At 35.5% G+C, this 19,591-nt stretch overlaps 1 long non-coding RNA gene across 1 annotated transcript in view; it reads right to left on the bottom strand.

The window, feature by feature from the left end:
- LOC120350538 overlaps nt 1-19,591 on the bottom strand; it is a 71,124-nt gene that overhangs the window by 8,074 nt on the left and 43,459 nt on the right. The window contains exon 2 of the long non-coding RNA XR_005570863.1: nt 8,906-9,159. This is a non-coding gene — a long non-coding RNA (uncharacterized LOC120350538). The remainder of the gene's footprint in view (nt 1-8,905; nt 9,160-19,591) is intronic.

The following is a 19,591-nucleotide window of genomic DNA, read 5'->3' as shown; positions in this document are numbered from 1 at the left end:
TAAAACGATCTCTGGATATTTTCTTCCCTGAAATATTTTAGAAAGATCATATCAGATACAATCATTGAACAAATTCTGAATCTGATCAAATTCACCATCAACGGAATATATAGTATTCGTGATTAAGAGTGTTGACCGACTGATTACTATTTTCAGGCACGTAGCTCATGAGATTTGAAGGAGGATAAAACAACTAAATGAAAAAATAATATATAATGAATAAATAATAATAGAACAAGGATCATTCATTTTTCAGGTTCAATTTATTTGGGAATACATTCTCTCAGCTCCCATATCTGGTCTAGTAAGACGGGAAGCCTGAACTCATACAACTTCCTCCATTATTGCAAATACAGCTTAACATATTGAGTTTTCGAAAAATGATTTGAACTTTGTTACAATGAATTTGACAGAAGCTATTTTTGCAGTCGCTTCTTCCTCTTTAGGTGGATTATCCATTGTGGAGGTTGAAGGTTGGAGATTGGCTATCATCATAGCAATTCCCATGTCATTCACTGCTGATCTCAATGAACCATATGTACCTACTAGCAGGTAACCCGTGCTTCGCAAGGGACAAACTAAAAACTTGACGTAATAAAATCTAGAAGAATTGAAAAAAGGCTTATAAGAATCCTCGGTTAATTAAGAATTTATATGCAGCATTTCAAGTAAATCAGTCCAGTAGTTCAGACGTGATGATGCATCAAACATAATTCTTCTATGCTTTACACGTGTATACGTGTTTAAGCCAGTTCTTTCCTTTATTATAGTAGGCCTATAGAAGATGATATAGATAGATGGATGATATATCCATCTATCTATCATCTTTTATACTATAATAAAGGAAATGAATGAGAATAAATTTTGAAAGGTTTGAGATATCGATGTGCGGTTTTCACCATACCTTTCCTCTGGAAATCCTGTATCGGAATATGACCGCATTTTCATTTAAAAAAAGAAGTTGGATTCAAAATGGCGGAAAAAATTTGGGTGCGACAGAAAATCTGTTTTTATCATTCGATAAGGATACTCAATCTGGAGTATACAACAGCAGGAAGCATGACAAATAATTGAAAACTTGACACTCTGAAAACTTTATGTGATCAAATCTTGAAGAATTTGAAATAATTATGTCTATAACCATCGTCGGTTGAGCAAGAATCTATATCCAAAATTTCAAGTTAATCAGTCCAGTAGTTCAGACGTGATGATGCGTCAAATATAATTTTCCTATACTTTACATCTGTATACGTGTATAATCCAGTTCTTTCCTTTATTATAGTATAGAAGATGATAGATGGATGGATGATCATTGTTATTGTACTAAAAGATAGGAAAAGTTGAAAAAGTTGAGTAGTTTCCCTTTAAGAGGGAGTTTTGACAACACACAAAACTCATTTTCGACCATATGATTTGGTGATTTTTTATTTTGTTATGAAATGCTATGTACCATTTATGAAATTTGAAAATTAATTCTGAAAAATCTAGAAGGAAAATTGAAATTTGGGCTTCCAGGTGCACGAGATTGATATTTTTAGAATCTATGTGCAAAATTTGGAGATTTGAATCATCCCCGTTTTTCCGGTATGCAATCCACAAGTTGACATGTTTTGATGCGAACAAACGAACACACGACCACACAAACAAACGAACAAACACAAACCTACTCTCTCTTATTATATAGATAGTGCAAACAACGAACAAACAGCGTAGTTGTTAATAAATGTTAGAATTTGTAATTCAAGCATATCATGGGATACTCCAAGTAAGAAAAGAAGGAATAATAACAGGGATGATGACAACAAATTGAAAATAACTGAATTTTCAGAAAATAATAGTTACTTATATCCCCATTGCTTGATGAGTAGCCCTGAAGACATAGTTTTCCCAGCTTAGATTTTTGAGTGGAAGCAATGATTGAGAGATATAAATTGGAGCAATTTATAAATAAGTCGACTCAATGGATGAGACTCGATTTAGTCTTGAGGATTTCAAATTTGAATTGAAATCTCTGCGGAAGAAAACAGGACAAGGCCCATGAATCATCAAAATTTCAACTTGGATTATTGAGTTTACTCCCCGCAATTCAATTCTTATAGTTGGAGAAACTATTCTCGAGATGCAACATACCATTTTCGATCTCTTGTTCTGCGTAATAAGATTCGAAATTAAAAAAGTGAACCCGAGTACTTGACAGCAATGTTTAACGTGCTGTACACGAGGGGTCGCGTCGGTCGCAGAGCGAAGCCAACTCTTGCGTGCTCGCTATTAATTCAGCTGTCATAGACGACCGCCCTCGTCATAAGTCTCTCGTCTCTCGCTGGGAGCCACTGCTGCTGCGTCTGCTGCGACTTTCTTTCGGTCAATAACATACTGAGGGTGCACGCAGAGCAAAGATGGTTGGTCATCTTTCAAACACCGTAAGCCACACCACAACACTTGTCTGTCAGCTCACGTACAGTATACACTTGCCATGTGTGAAAAAATCCTATTAACCTGTTGATTACAGCAATTTTTATTTGCGTTAGCTGTCGCTTGAAACACTGCTCAAATAATTACTTGTAAGTCCGGGCGTGAAACTGATGTCTTAATCCAAGTTGTAACAGGTTGTTGAGAACGATGAAAATTGTCAGTGAACTGTACTTTGTATGGCCAGAAATTTGCTGATGTCTTAGTTAATTACCATGTTGTGCATTTTGAAAAGTCCATTGTATTGCCACGAGAATGTTAACGAATAGAGGAAGTATGATAGTAGATTCATTGATTTCTTTATAAAAGTATATCACAAGCCGATAAGTATCACATAATTAGATCAATGCATCAAGTGATTTGCAGTGACAAACACGTATTATATAAATACAGGTGAATGTAATGTTGATCAAATATTATTTCAGATGAGATCAGAAGTTAAGAATTTAGGAGATAATAGACTTTCCAGTAAATTTGGGCTATAGTTTCCGAATATGGATAGTTCAGTTGGTTCTAAGTTAGTATTCAGGTGTTAAAATCAACATTGACTGAGAATATTCAACCAATTAGTATCTCTCTTAGTAAAAATAGTCATATTTGCTGCATTGCTAGCCGACCTGGTCAACTTGGAATTGTTGAAATAATTTGGATGTGATATAAATAAGTGATAATATTTTTAACTTTTTTATTTATATTGAAAATACTTTAGTGAAACCTACAACTTCTATAGAACTCATTCTTCTGTGGTTTTACTTTTCTGAATGGTGCTCATGAAACTCATATTCAAGCGCCATACTCCTCTGTAACGTTGGAATAATAAACAATTTTGAAAAGTGGAGAAACTTGAAGAATAATAAAATATTCAGTCACTGGTTTGTTACGATCATCTCACCTTGGTGTGCAGGAATTTTAGACTGATTGGTTGAAGGGTTGAAAAGTCAAGTTTAAACTGGATAAAGGTATTAGTAGAGTTCACTGTACACTCAAATGGATTGGAAATGAGGCACATGAAGCCAAAGCCAGATCGTCAAAGACTTTATTCTCTACTTACAAGTTTCTGAGTTTGTGTATTATATTCAAGAGTAGAGAGTAGTATGGATCATCACCATGATTATTACATGTAATTTTGTGTATCACTATACAGGAGTAGGATGCATAATTATGTTTGACGTATTTTTGGCAAGTTTAGTGAAGAAAATAATATTATTTTCTATCATCCTCCAATACATATCTCAAGTCATACCATTCTTTGACTCACCTTATACAGGTTACTTTTCTTCAAATATAATATAACATTAACAATATTCCCGAATATACCATTATACAGTACTGTATATAATATTTTTAATATGTACACCTGATATACATCTATCTCTCATGCCTTCAACAATAAAAAATTAGTAATAGCGATCACTTTTATAAAATGAGAGAATTTATTAAGTCATCAGATGTGTGTTCACACTGTTCCAGACATTGTTTTTTTTTCTGTCAATGGTAATACAAGCACACGAAGTTGTTATTGAAGATGTGTGAAAGAAAGAAATTACTTTACGTGCGGATAAGAATCGGCAAAACAATCGATGAGTTTGGAGGAGGCGGACAAAACGAACGGATAATTTGAATATTCTATTAGGCTAATATATTTTTATCGTCACGCGGCGAAGAAAGTCAAGACGATAAACAGGTTGAGCAGATGCCTTTCACCGGGAGAACACCGCAGTATGGTGTTCCTCTCCTCTGGGATCGCACAACCCCCCTGGGGATCTCAGGATCTGATGCCGACGCAGGAGGTAGTCCATAACTTGCCATTGCAGAAAGCATATATATATTAATTTAAAATACATATATAATAATAGCCAGAGGTCTGTGTCCGTCTCCTGAGATGAGATCTCAGCCGTAAATAGCATTCATTGCAGACCGCCCTGTCGTGATCGCTTCGTTTCACTTTCCGGGTGCTCTTCTGTTATATTCTTTCTCTCTCTCCCCTCTCAATTTTCCGCCCACGCTATTCCATTCATCGATTCTGTCAGTACCACCAAACAATACACATCACAATACAATAATTGCAAAAATATTCAAATCGGTTTGTCATTCGTCTTGTGTTAGTAGCCTGAGGGTCGTTGCTGCGAATTTCAAACCTGTACTTTTCTTTTACTATCTAAAAATTAAAATATATGATATGTCACTGTTTAATTTGGGAGGATGACCTGCTACCTTAAAGCCGAATAGAGTTCGATCTATTATCATGATGGAAGCCCATCCTGGCTCGCTGCTCTAGTGACAAAATTCCCAAGTCCGAGTAACTGGAAATAGTATTTTGAGCTCTACAACTGAAATTTCCAAGATTGTGTGTAAAGGAGGATGATAAATATCCTGTGTGAAGGATGTGTATATATGATATGGTGATGAGCTTCTTGGTTCATTCAGCAGTTATTCACAAAATATTGTCTGAGTAGAATCGATATTCAAAGAGCAGCTGACATACAACAAACATAAAGAACGATTCGCTTCCTCAATTAGATTGGTCCAAATTTTCGAACTCTATCCTCGTTATTATTCGTATCTAAAGGATCATCCCTGCTCTTCTCATGGCTGATGAAATTTTCATATTCGCGCATTTGTGAATCCATTTTTTCCGCAATTCAATTTTTCATCTTCTATAGCCCAATGAGGCCAATACCACCATCAGATGTGGAGAAATCACGTTGATAGATGCCCTCATTATGATGTAGGTCTATAGTCTCATGTTGAGCATAAATCCTCCTTGCCTAGTTTAGAAAAATATGTAACGAGTCTCCATGTGATAGATACCTGATCTATTCCTCAAGAGCACAAAATTTAATCATGTATTGCTTTATCGAAAAATGTATTATTCATCATGTATAAGGAGTTGGAAAAGATAGGTTATACTTGGGCCTAGATCTATGTGTAAATCATTGATGGCTATTTCCTAGAAAGTCAATTCAACTTGTGGTATGGTTTGAGCTGATCTATAACTACAATATCAAAATGGCGATCATAAAGTTTGTTTAGCAGGAGAGAGCTTACATACAGCATGCAAGTGGGAGTGATCAAAAACCGTAGGACATTAAAATTCTATTACCCATTTCACGCCTGCCTAGCGTGAAATTCTCACATCAATATTGATGCCGGCTGTCCCTGTAACGGTCGTTTACAAACTGTACTACATTTGAATGGTGGAAACATTGGATGAGGCATAACATTTTTCGCCCAAGGACCAATAGTCGAGAAGTGGAAATTGAATTCGTTGATTAAAATTTGGTGGATACTCCCTTATTAGTGCTTGCTGGTTCAGAACGAATCACACTGTTCAGCCCAATCGGTGATCAAAAACAATTTTGAAATGATAATGGACGAGAGCTCAGCCCACATGGAGGCCCACATTGCAACACGTTTCCAATCTCACCACTAACTGTTGACTGTTTTTGGAGGGTGATAGAACTCATGTTGGAATTGGCGAAAACAATGAAATGATCCCATACAGTGTTCAAAAAATATTCTAATTGTATGCAAAGAGCGTATATTTTCATTTAAATTTATTTGAATCATGATAATATTATCATGATGTTATTCTTCTATACAAATGATATTCTGATATATTATTTTATTTTCAGAATGATAGAACATCAGGGAGCTTATCAACCATGAAATCATGATCATTGTCACCGGGGTATTGAGTTCATAAGTCATTAGAAATGTGACCAATTCCTCGACCAATTATTCACTGTGTCCATAATAGTGAATAATATAAATGGTATCCTTATGCACATCAGGTACGCATTACTTATAATAAGATAAGCATTTAGGCCTATTGATAGCTAGAATACTCTAGATTGAGTCCTTTATTTTTCATCAAATATCAACTTCGATTCCTCCAAGCCCTTATTTTCCTATGAAACTGTCACTAGGTTTCAAATTTTTAGAAATGCCTCCCATTCCAGACACAATAATCTAGATGCATTTAATGTGATAAAAATCCTCCAAAATCTGAATTATTGCGTCATAGTTGTATTTCTTTAGAGAAGGCTAGTTATCAAAGGAGAGTAGAGCCAAACTCCAGCTTCATTACAAGGAGTTTTAGATTAATTTATCATCTCCAGATAAATGTTCTAGATCAATGAATCAGCCTTCAGTTCAGTTATTCTCATAATAATAATAATTCAAAAAATCTTCATTGACATCAACCACAACAACAAAAAATATATATGATAACTTGATAAATTTTATACAGCAATGGCTTCAGGCCGTCTGCCAAGTTATTCTTATCATTTAATGTTCAAATAATATTTCAATTGGGTTATCGGTTGAATAATATTCTAATTGGGAGTTTATTATTACTTTGCGGGTATATAATGATCACAATAGGAACTGCTACTACACTGACTCAATTGAGTTTACATATTTTAAACCTACTGGACCAAAAATTCCATTCTAGAGAACTGACAGAGTACAGAGACCATGAGACTTAATGTAAAGTTATTTGGAGTATGAAATTCTAGATTGATACAATTGCTGAAGCCTAAAATAAAAAAGCTCTTGGTACTCTTCCAGTCAGTACTTGAATTGATCCATCTACAAATAAAACAGCAAAAAAGCGGTACAGAGAAGGAATGTCTATCGTCTCTCCAAATAGCCTGACAGAGGAGAGGAAGAGAGAATCTGCCAAAAGAGTTGTGTCTCTCGGTTGACGCTCTCTGAGTAAAAGCGTGCGAACACATTCAATCTAAAGCCGGCGACGGTACGTTTGTTTGGCAACAACGACTGTTGTCCATGGGTCCATGCCCAGTTCAGAGTGCAATTCGGGTGACCGTGCTTGATTTCATTAGCTCTGTAATGATTGCCTCACTTCGGAATATACGTGATTGGTGATCACGCACCCAGTGACAGGAGGGCCAAGAGTAAGAGAGAAAGGAGTATAGAGAAAGAGTGACTAAGTTAGGAACTTTGAGAGAGGAAGAAACAAAAGTGAGTGAGAGAAAGGTGCGTCGGCGACGTTGTAGATTGTGTCCATCTGTAATTGCCACGGCCGTGGGAATAATACGGCGCTCGTGTATACTGCTAAGAGTACATCCCTTTCGCAAAAGACGCATAGCACTCTCTCCTCACCACGAGATGATCTCTCTCACCGCGTGAGATTCGGTGCTTTCACCGTCCGTCCATTTGAGATAAGCAATCTGCACTGGCCACGAAACGCTACCCCTCTGTTGGCCCGGAAATGAGCTGCTCGTATGTCTACTTGCAGTCGTGTCATGATAAGTTTTATCTGCATGTTGACGCAGCAAATCAGTTTAGATGATCTTGAATCTTTGTTGCCCACCTAATTAATTTAAAAGTGAATGAATTGTAGTCTATCATGCGTAGTTGATGCCTGAGATCAATATTAATTATGTGTTTGGTATCAATATGAACTTCCTGCTGTGCTTCATTTTTTCTGTTAGTTTCGTCAGTATCACCAATGACGATTGAAAGGAGATTGGACTACCAATTCTCTATGGTATTACTGTTCTATCCGGGTTAGATCCCAGATAATTATGACCGAGAGTTTTTAGCCACGTCACTTTCGTCTTTTCAGATGAGCACGTCAATTTTTGTTGGTCCCGGCTGAAGTATAACCGTCGCTAGATGGGACATTTATGTGAATGATTCTCACCATCAGAGCAAAACAAATATTATTACTGTTCAATCTTATCAAAGCGATCTGATTTGAAGCGATTGACGGTCGCTTGTTTATATTCAAGTGGAGTTGTGAAGGGGGTATTTTTGTGTACTAAATAATTTAGATCGAGATTAGGTATGAGAATGAGAATGTTAGAAAATCTTGATTCCCCATAGCAAAACTTCATGACAAAGTTCATGTCCTTCGGATACCTGACTTTGACAAGATCACTCTTTTCCTAAAGGAATTGAAACTTGAAACTCTCACAAAAATGCAATTTTATATGAGCATGAAGAATCACATTTCTGTGTGGGTCATGAAACGATATCTTTGTCATAAATTCATCATAGTAATGGTTTTTGAACGACCAGTTGACACAATGAAGTCCAGCAAATCAAATACCAGTTGGCTCAAGTTTCTCTTGCCTTGAAGTGAGAAATAAACATTCTTACTATAAGTGACTCAAATTCTTCTACGAACCTTCTTGGCCATGATTGTGGTTTCAATCTAAGAGCTACACTCTCTCTCTAATTATTGAAGAATCATTAATATACGATATTTTTACAGAATATCATTATAACTCCACTCAGCTTTGTTGGTAATCATCTTCAAAAAATGACGGTTTAATCAATTTTTGTTATGGCAAATTTTGTTACGACTTCCATTGAATTTATGTGTGTGTCTAGTATGGATGAAAATGAATCTGAAGAGATGCAAAACACCAGGCAGTGCTTGACAGTGTTGATAATGTTATCCCACCTATTCCACACTACTCCTTGAGTTTCTAGTGCCTTTGTTGTCGCCTCCATCAGTCAAGCAGACTCTCTGCAAGATACCAGATTCACTTGGCACGAATATCCATGCACATTGTTTTGCTTAATAAGATCAGTGATAGCCTGTTTCGCGTGCTCGCTGTGAATCCGCTTCTTCCGCTCGGCTCGTTCGTGAGAAAGGAAAGGAGGCGCAGGCAGCACTTGTTCGCCATCGCATGCGCGGTCATCAGCCGAGAAGAGCTGCCAACATAAAAAATAATAGAAAATCTTAAACGACCTTGAGCAATACGGGTCAGCAATTGCCGTTAGGGTAGAATTCGGAATCAACCATAAAATAATTATTAACAAGACATCAGTTTTTTGTATTTCTATTAGAAATTTGTATTTTGATTTCTTTTGTGTATCTTGTGTTGAGTTGAATGAAATTATTAATTGATTGATTGATATTTCATTAATATATATTTATTTGATTGATAAAGTAGTAATAGTTCATTATTGTTCTATTCCCGTATTTCTAGATCTTAAAAGCATCTTGATATTGCATGAATCTCCCTTTCCGGGCCCCCCGTATTGCATAATATCACCAATGCATCATGCATCCCAAGTTTTATTTATACTCGCTATAGTTCCTGTCAAACTTGAAGACCTATAACATGTAAAGCATTGGGCTATTCTAAATAATAATAATACCATATTCCCGGTATATCATAGAGAAAGTCTGCACTAGAATTATTGAGCTTATCGTGGTTCATTTGGCTTTCATGATTGTTTCCCGTTCTGCAATTAAAGAAAGTAAGAACACGAACTTTGCAACCCAACTGATGATTTAGATGAGTAGCAGGCTAAAAATGCAGGAAGCATGCACGATTGCCCAAACAGCGCACGATCACTATTATTTATTTTCACACTGCATCTGGAAAATGTTGTCAAGTATTTCGTGGCTTCGACTAGAAGTCGAACAGACCACAAGCATGAAATAGGCGAAAGAATATTGCACAAAATAGTGTGAGAGAAATTATTATTAAACGAATATCCAAATTAAATGCTGTAAATCACCCCAAAGACTTCTGCTACTGCAAATAGCTGGATGATTTTTTAGTTGCAATATCTCAGTGATTTCCATCTGTACAATTGAAATTATTTCTAGCTAAATCTAAACATGATTTTATTATTCTGTATATTATTTCTATATGTCATCTTTTCCTCGTCAGGATTAATTGAAAATGTTATGCTATGATTATACTGTTTTTTAATTCGTTTACGTTTATCGTTCGTTCTGTTCTAAATGAGTGGAAAAAAGATCATGGTTTCTCATATTCGGAAATAATGATTGTCATAATAATTAATGTCCAAATACTAGGTCGTTATGGATGTAATAATTCGAATAAAATGTGTAAGTGCATGTATAATTATTGTAACTTGAAGCTCCAATGACGTTTGACTTTCTTGATGAATGCAGATAAACAGTATTGAACAGAGATTAGATTGCAAAGACTAAAACATTACAGTATAATTCCATGAGATTCTCCACAGTGCAATTCCTATTTCAAGATGAATGGTGATAATTCATTTATTATCAATCAATCGAGAATCTTCTTTATTCCACAATACTGTAAGTACACAAAACCCTCACGGTGATTATTATAACCGATAGAACAATAAAATGAACTCACTCAGTAGAAGTCACTGTGCAGTTATTATAACCCAAGTAGATGTAAATGGTTAGCGGATCGTGAAGAAAGAGAAAATTCTATTGATTTTGAGTGAAAAAAATATTTATTGCCTCTCCTTTGAAAATTGATTACCATGGATTCTGGGGGATAACATGATAATCCGGCTATTATGTGGTGTAAGGTTTAATAAATTCCTCCAATGAAGTTGTCTTGGAAGAGCCACAAGTATCTTATGATATTTTACTTTCTCATTAAATTCTGCACATTCCTTTAAAAATTCGAATTTGTACGCAAGTTTCTTAATGCATGATGAAGAACATGATTGAGAAAGAGGTAGAAAATTGAGAAGATTAGAAGGTGGAGGCACTGATGAGCCGCCAAATAGAACATTTTTCCTTAATCCAGGAAAAATTATTGACAGTACACTAGAGGTACATTTAGATGTAAATTTAGCGATTATAAAGTGTCGGATGATTTAATTTTACACCATGATTTGACCAAGAGTGGAGAAAATTTTATTCTTGCAAATTATGAATGAATTTCTGATATGACAGCATCAATTGCTGATAACTTGACTTAATGCTCGGTTTTGTGCGCTGGAGTTAATGCTACTTTATGGAAGAGTAGGAACGTGAGGCGAATCCAAATTTCCTGGTTCAAAAAACTTAATAATCCTCATGCAGAGAACAGAATTTAAGGAATCAAGAGGACCATGCATTCGTTCTCCCCATATTCCTACCTGATGATCTTCAACTTCAAAGTTTTGCTTTCAAGCAATACAGAGTAAGATAGGGGGATCAAATCATTCTTACCTAGAATAATATACCTAGTGCACGGAGGTACACTTGATCACATGTATTTAATTCCAGGTCGGAAATTCTCCGCGCGGCTCCACCGACCTAGTGCACGCTCTACTTAAGACGTTAAGAGATTGGCAAATAGATTTTCTTAGAAGAGAATTGTATTGGAGTTACATTCTCGTTAATCGTATTTCCAATAGTACAGTACACAAATACAGATGATTACAGTTACACAGATCATAGAGTACACTTCATTTTTCCCATCAGCTTTATATTCAAGCTTGTCTCTAACATTCACTTAAAAGCATTCAACTTCCTCTTCATTCTCATTTTCTAATACACCTTGGCCCAATGTTCTCTCGCCACACTCTTCCTATGATTATGTCGTTATGTGACAAAATTCAATTTCATCGTGTGAATCCAAGTAAAAGGTTATTTCACCCGTTGAATGCATCACCTGGCGCATGCATAATAGACTACTGTATATTGCACTTTCCTGTATTAAAATATATGCACATTTGACATCATCAGTATCTGTTTCCGATTCATACCACTAAATAATAATTTATTACATTTGCTCCAGAGTCAGTCCTTGACAAGCTTTGCAAATTCAATTCTCTCCACTTCAGGCTAATTTTGGAAGTTCATCTATGAGTCGATATGAATGAGCATTACCTGGAACAGTAATGCAATTGCCTGGCATGACATTTTGTTGGAAAGCAATATCGCATCACCTGTTTCTGAATGCAAGATGCAACAGAGCTATTAACCTGTCAAAAATTTAGCTGCGCCGACATCAAAGTGTCACCGATTCAAATTATATGCACTGGAAATGCTGTCACGTGTACATTGCACAAAGAAATTTCAAAAAATTAAATATATGCATTCTTATTATGTTGAAACCTTCAAGCTTGAAATTTCATTTTTAGATAGGAGCTGGAAGAACAAAGAAAAGGTGCGGGATAGTCAACCAATCGATATTGATAATCTACAATCTATATTCCTAACAACAAATTCTTGAAGTCTTTTGAAGAGTTAAGAGAAATGGAAATTGATTCGATGAACTTATTGAAATGTCAAAATCATCACAAGAACACCTTCGTTGACTTCGTTAAGTATTATGAATACATGAGACTTGAGATAACCAGCCTTGCTTCTTGCTGTGGAAATCGCATGGAAATTGGCCATGGTATGGTGAAGTTCGAATAACTCTGCAATAACAATTTTATGTATTCATCTGAAATGAATAAGAAAATTGTATGCTCGACGCTCTAAAGGAAAGCAAATTAAAAAAATCCAATCAGAATCCAATTGCAAAATTTTAGTCGTTTTGATCACTCAAATTTGGAACAATTGATCCCATATAATTATTTATACCAGTTCCAGTTTCAAACCTCTAGTACTAGCTGATAACGCTTGCAGAGACAAATCACAGTTACTCAAACGCTTTCACACACAATCTCTAGTATTGGATAGTTCATGAACTTTGTAGTTCAGTCAAATGGTCGTTTTTCAGGAAACAGCCCCGAAAGAATTTTTCTCGACGGTTCTATATGTATTTTGGGGCATTGAATTCGAATCTGGAATCTGCTGACACGACAGAGGGTGGCTTCACCCCCAAAACCCCCAAAACTCTCAAAAACCCCCAAAACTTTGAATATGCGAGAAATTTTTGGAGATCTAGTCATGTCGCATGGAGTCTCGCATATTCAAAGTTGCTTATCTTGTGAAACACTTCAGATAAAAAATCCAAAAGTAGTCAAGGATGTAGAGTATTTTCTCCTCTTTTCGCTCTTATGGATCATACTTCTGATTCCTATACCGTTTAAAGTTACAGCCATTTGAAAAATTGATGATTTTTATTTTCTCATTTTTTCAGCGATTTTACTGTTATTCAAGAGTCTCCAAAACGAGTACGATACATGATAGAAACTTTCGATTTCTTTCAAATTGAAGAGAATTCCATGCTGTATAAGCTGCGTTGCCTCAAATCCATATTGCATCACTGTTTATTATTGAAGAACTGTCGAGACTGAAAATGAGGAAAATATAGTAAATTTCTTGTTTTTTTTTTTCAAACAAACGTATCTTACTTTACGACTATTTAAGGAAAAAATCATTCGCGTCACATGGAAAAGGAGATTCTTCTCTTCAAATGAAGACCAAGTACTATTTTTTATCATTTCGGGTTACCGAGAAACACAGTTTTGAATATAGATGTTGGTCATTTTCTGTGTATGTAAATATGGGCTGAAATACACTCAAGGAGGAGCTATTTTCTGATCAAATTTCAGATATATGATACATAATTTTGAACCGCCTTGACGAGCTGCGAAGAATGAGCTGTAGAACGAGGAGATCTAATCATTCTGTCAAAAGTTATAATTGTTGAAAGTTTTGATTCTTGACGTATCCTAATGCGTAACCCCTACTTGGAAATAGTGAAATTAAATGTTTCTAACGGGTGATTTCTTATGATATTATTCTATTTGGCAAAAGTACGAACTCTGAAATTATAATTACGATAGTAAGAAGCTGTGAATGAGTAAGAAGTTGATAGCCATAATTATTTGATGAATGAGGGGAGAAGGACGAATAGCTAAGTAGGCCTACACATAGAACTTTTCCAAAGACGATGACGATAAATGCGAAGACTATTGACTGATCAGGACAAACTTGGAACAAACAAAAATAAGTGTCATTTATTGGAAATGGAGAAAACATTGATATACGGTAAGATGCTTGATTCTTTAGCAAGTTCACTTACACCGTGTCATGATTCTCATTATAAATAATATTATTATTACAATTGATCGAGCGAAGTGAGGTCTAAGATTCAAGTTGATGGTTTTGCATATCTCTTCATGTTTATATGTTTCGCATTTACGGCGAAGCGCGGTAATAAATTTCCATGAAATTTGACAGGTATGTTCCTTTTAAAATTGCGCGTCGACGTATATACAAGGTTTTTAAAAATTTTGCATTTCAAGGATAATATGAAAGGAAAATGAGCCTCCTTCATACACCAATATTACCGTGGAAATCAGACTATAGAATTATTCATCATAAATCAGCTGTCTAGTGGACTATAATACTACCCGTTCAAAAACATCGAACATCTTGAGAATGTATCTTTCCATCAATGTTAGTAGACAGTTGTCTACTAATTTTGTCTTTCCTTAAGCTGAGGCCATGATTCTAGTTTAGAGTTTGGGGTTATTGATAGAAAACATTTTTTTTACATTTTTCTTTTTTAATCTGATGATCAAAATTGCAACAAATATTATTGAAAACAAAAAATTTATTTCTAAAATCATGAAAAGTGAGAAATGAAGTTTGTAAAAAATCAGCATTATGAATCAACACACCGATTTTTCGCCAACACGACAACACAGAATGTTCTATGATGGGTTGATTGGATTGGCGTATCGACGGCAGCCAGACCTGATAACAGCTCACACTCACATTCCGGGACGATACGATACGATAGGACAGAAAGCTCTATGTTTATTTAGGATTTTTTCTAGACATTTTAAATTGATAAATTATTCTTTTATTATTGAGAAAACATAACAAATGGTCAATGTAACTTACTGAGCGCGAGGTCTACTGTTCACAGAACTACTAGTTATCATGGAACTTTCTCTTCCCTACAAGCATATAATTTTATGAGTTTCTCATCGAATGAATGATAACCATTAGGCCAACAGCATATATAAGCTTGATTGAATTCATGAGGAAGCGGAAATTACAAAATGATAGTTGAGTTTTAAGTATTTAGGTAGTTTTAGGTATTCTTTCCTAAAATCGATACAGCCGATAGCCAAGAGTGCCGTGATACAGTTAACAAGGTGTGACAAGAGCCATGAATCAAAGAATAAGAAATTATCTGACAAGAATGAAGAGTTTCCATTCCCTTGGAAGTAGATACTTTCAAAGATGTTGTTTTTTACGAAAATTCATAATTTTCCGAGCGAAGTGAGGCCCAAGATTCAAGTCGACGGTTTTGCATTTCTCTTTAAGTTTATATTAATTCATGTTCCGCATTTACGGCGAAACGCAGCAATAGATTCTCATGAAATTTGACAGGTATGTTCCTTTTTTAATTTCACGTCGACATATATACAAGGTTTTGGAAATTTTGAATTTCAAGGATAATATAAAAGGAAAAGGAGCCTCCTTCATACGCCAATATTAGAGTAAAAATCTGACTATAGAATTAATTATTCATCATAAATCAGATGTCGAGTGGATTATAAATTGCATACAATGACGCATGCGATTCAATATCTCAATGTAACTTATTGAAAACACAGCTGTTGTGTGAACTATCAATTGCATGCAGTGAGGCATGCAATTGATAACTTGAAGTAGCATAGTATTTTCTCCCGACTTTTCTCTGCTTTCAACTCGGTAAGCTTTTCATGATAGCAGCATAGCTGTTTAAATCAAATTATTAGCATTGTCGATACAACAACCCAAACAGCCGTTAGTCGTTCATACACCGATATCTCGCCGACACGAAAGGACAGGACAGAATTTACTCTGATTATCAGAGGAGACTGTGGTTTATAACTGTGCGAGGTCTACTGTTCACAGAACTACTGGTATTAACCAAATCCATAACTGTAGAATGTGACAAATTTGATTCTCCATAACTGCCTGATAAGAGTATTATTTCTTCATATCAACAAATGAGGTAAGCTTTTTATTTGAAAGCATCACGAGCGACCTCATTGACAGGTGAAAATATACAACTGAGTGACATGATTATACATCAAGCGTGTCAATCCAGATTGCATTTGGCCAAGATTGATTTAACCAAGATTCGAATCATTTATGTGCCCAATGTTTCTCCGGGTATGTTGATGCATCACTTGCAGCTGTAAAAACGATTGGATAATGCGCCTGTCTAAGATGACAGCCGGACATTAACACTTTCGAGAAAATGTGTCAGGTGATGAGTCGAAACTGTTCAGAAGACGTTCGTGATAGCGTGGTGTCTTGTATTTAGTTAACGCTCTCCTATTCTATCATATTATCAGTTGGTTTGTGCAATCCTCTTTCCCGTTTCGTTCCTCCACAGTCAGACTCAATCTCTCTTTCTCTTTTGGTGAGGGGTGAGTGACCACGACGTAAATTATCAGTCTCTCGTCCTAATGTGAATTTTAGAAAATGAATTAACCGACTCAGGTCATTCATCACCTCCATGACAAGCGCACGGCCAAAAGAGTTATTAAAAAGCATCGGTTGTAAACTTAACGGATCTTGTCCGTGACTTCAAGGTCGCCAACGTTTCGGATTCGATCTCATTCTTGTTTTTCCTTATGTTTATACCGTCTGCATCTGTCTGTTTTCCTCCATCTCTCCTGGAATCACATTTTAGCAATTATTGCTTCAACATGAAATTGAAGCTGTAATGTGGAATATACTTCTGAAAAATTCCCGAAGAAAGCATTCCTAACTTATGTGGAGTAATGTCGTTGACCAAAAATAATATGTGATTGTTTCGAAAAACGTGAGGTTACATTTTTTTCCATTTCTAAATAAGTTGGAAATCATCCTCATTTTGAAGATCTCAAACACCTTTAGTGAGGTCCACGTTAAAATGGCAGTGAAGAAAGATGGGAGAACAAGGTTGCAAAATCTCTGTAATCTATTCCATTTTGCCACTGAGTGTACACAGCTCCACAGCTAATTAGGCTACTCAATTCATCCCATTAATATTTGATCTAATATTAGTATTCATTTTCATTGATGAAATAATCAATCTCATGTCAAATACATTCATCAATTTAATATCCTTTTACATGATATTTTATCCAAAACTTTGCTTCCGTAGATGAGATCAATTTTTAATCTCATACAAACATGATATCTTGGCGGCTAATTTCAAAAGCTGTGATACTCCAATCTGAACTCCAAATCAACAGAAATAAAGTTATTCGGTGGGTTCCATTTCAATTTCTCTTTAAAATAATAGCAAAATAGAAATCTTATTTATAATAAGATATCTTTAATCTTTCTATATTATTTATAGTTTATACCGGTACCAGTAAGTTAACCTATACGGGTAGGCTGGACGCAGTCTAGGATGGTTGAAGTTAGCAACTTTTAAATTGTCATTTGAAGTATAATTTGTGTTCCTCAAGCGGTAATATCTGAAAAGTATTTCATTTATTCAAAAATACATTTTTAAATCAATTGCACGACTTGTATACTAAGTACTTTGGTAGAATGAAAAAAAAACATGGCGGCTGAATATTGTTTGAATCTGTACAGTTAATGTCAAAAGTAGAAATGAAATATCCATGGAAAACTGACAACATTGAAAAACTACAGAGTATACCGCTATCTGCTTTGTTGCATGATAGACAAGGATAGCAACGCTATTGTCAATCAAATACTGCCATTATAACGTTGACCTCACTATAGGAGTTCAATAATTTACCGATCACCGACCAAAGATCAAATACCTGAGATCAAACTTCGTCCGTGTATGTGTATGATGAGTATTAAATTTTCCTCTTAAATGTAGAGAGCTTCATACTCTATTAACTATATCATACTCTAAGAGCTCTATCCTCCTTACCAACAGAAAGCGTTAATTTCAAGAAACTCTTTAAACATCCCTGAGCCCTCAACTATAAGAATTTTCATCGAGTTTATAATCCATTGCCCAAGATATTCTCGGAAAATGCACTAAACACTGAAAAATAGTCAATTTTAAGCATACTTTAACGACATCAATCCAATCTTTCCTTTAAACACACCAAGTCCTCAACTCAACATGCAGAGCAAATTTCATTCTTCTTAGACAAGCTATTTTTCATCTGATAAAACCTAAAAACGCTTGAAAATGTCGATTTTAGACCATACAAACTTTCACGTAATGATGATGCAAACTGAACAAGCTTGCCAAGTTTCAATGTTTTTATGTAAGGAAAATTTGTATCACATGCAATAGAAAATGTCATCATTATAATCAGTCATTACAATACTTTTAACAATTTCAACTTGAAATAGAGTCTAGTTCAATGTTCAGAAACACTGCAATCTTGATTACAAGAAGACGTGATTGATAGTCACTCATTCAAGATTCAAGGCATTCGATTTTATCAGCTATGGTAGGGTATATTACTTGCACAATACCGGTTCCACGAAACTTAATGAGGAATTATAACTTGGGTATGAGCTTACAAATTTCACTCAGGTTGACTTTGGATTGCTTGAAGCCAGCTGATTCAAGCAATCCAAAGTCTCTCGAGCTGATTGCTCTTGTGTTAAGTTCTTGATGTGCTCCCATCTCCATTAAAAATTTAGCATAAGTTAATTGAGACCACACCTTTGACAAACATTCAAAATGTTTGCGAAACTTCTCATATCCTGATCAGTTCTTGAATGAGTGAGAGTGAGTTATTCAAAATAACAATCTTTGATGAAGGAAGAATTAAATCATTGCGAAGTTAAAAAGCCGAGGATTCATAAAGTCAATTATTGAATAATGTGAGACTAGAAGCTACAGAATGTTCTTATTTCTATCAGTACAGTATTCAATGTTGATTCTTTATCACAAATCACAATGTATTGCCATGTCCTGCAAGACCCATTGCATAAGTTACTATACTCTGTTCAAACCAAAGACCTTAAAGATGCATAGATACGAATGCAGCGCTAGTGTCGAACTTGGAATTGAAATCGGCCATTGAGGGGGCAACCTATAAGATTATTACATACCAATGCCTTTGTAATCGATAATATTACAAATATATAGATATAATATATCGTGCTAAAATACCCCAATGGCGGCCATCAATTTCAAGTAAGATCTATCATTGGGAAGGCAATGCTAAAATACCCCAATGACGGCATTCAATTTCAAGTAAGAGCTATCATTGGGAAGGCATAGGGGTCTATATCTCTTTAAGGTCTTTGGTACAGGCATGAGCTCTGAAGGAATAGGCCGACCCTCCTACTACTCACACACATAAGCGCAATCTCCTTTTATTAGTGTGAGTAAAGGGACGGTCTGCCTATCTGTATACTACTTAGTATTCATAGTATATCATTGGCACAGGTAGGCCGGGCGTGTGTGCCTGCGCATGGGGGAGCGAGGGTCGGCTTAATCTTTCAGGGCTCATGGGAGTTTGGACAGACTGTAACTTCATATTTTTATTGGAACAAATGAAAAAAATATAT

The sequence above is a fragment of the Nilaparvata lugens genome, chromosome 3 (assembly GCF_014356525.2).
Source record: "Nilaparvata lugens isolate BPH chromosome 3, ASM1435652v1, whole genome shotgun sequence".
NCBI lineage: Eukaryota > Metazoa > Arthropoda > Insecta > Hemiptera > Delphacidae > Nilaparvata > Nilaparvata lugens.
The sequence above is the reverse complement of the archived record's forward strand: the minus strand, read 5'-3'. Positions and strand labels throughout refer to the sequence as shown.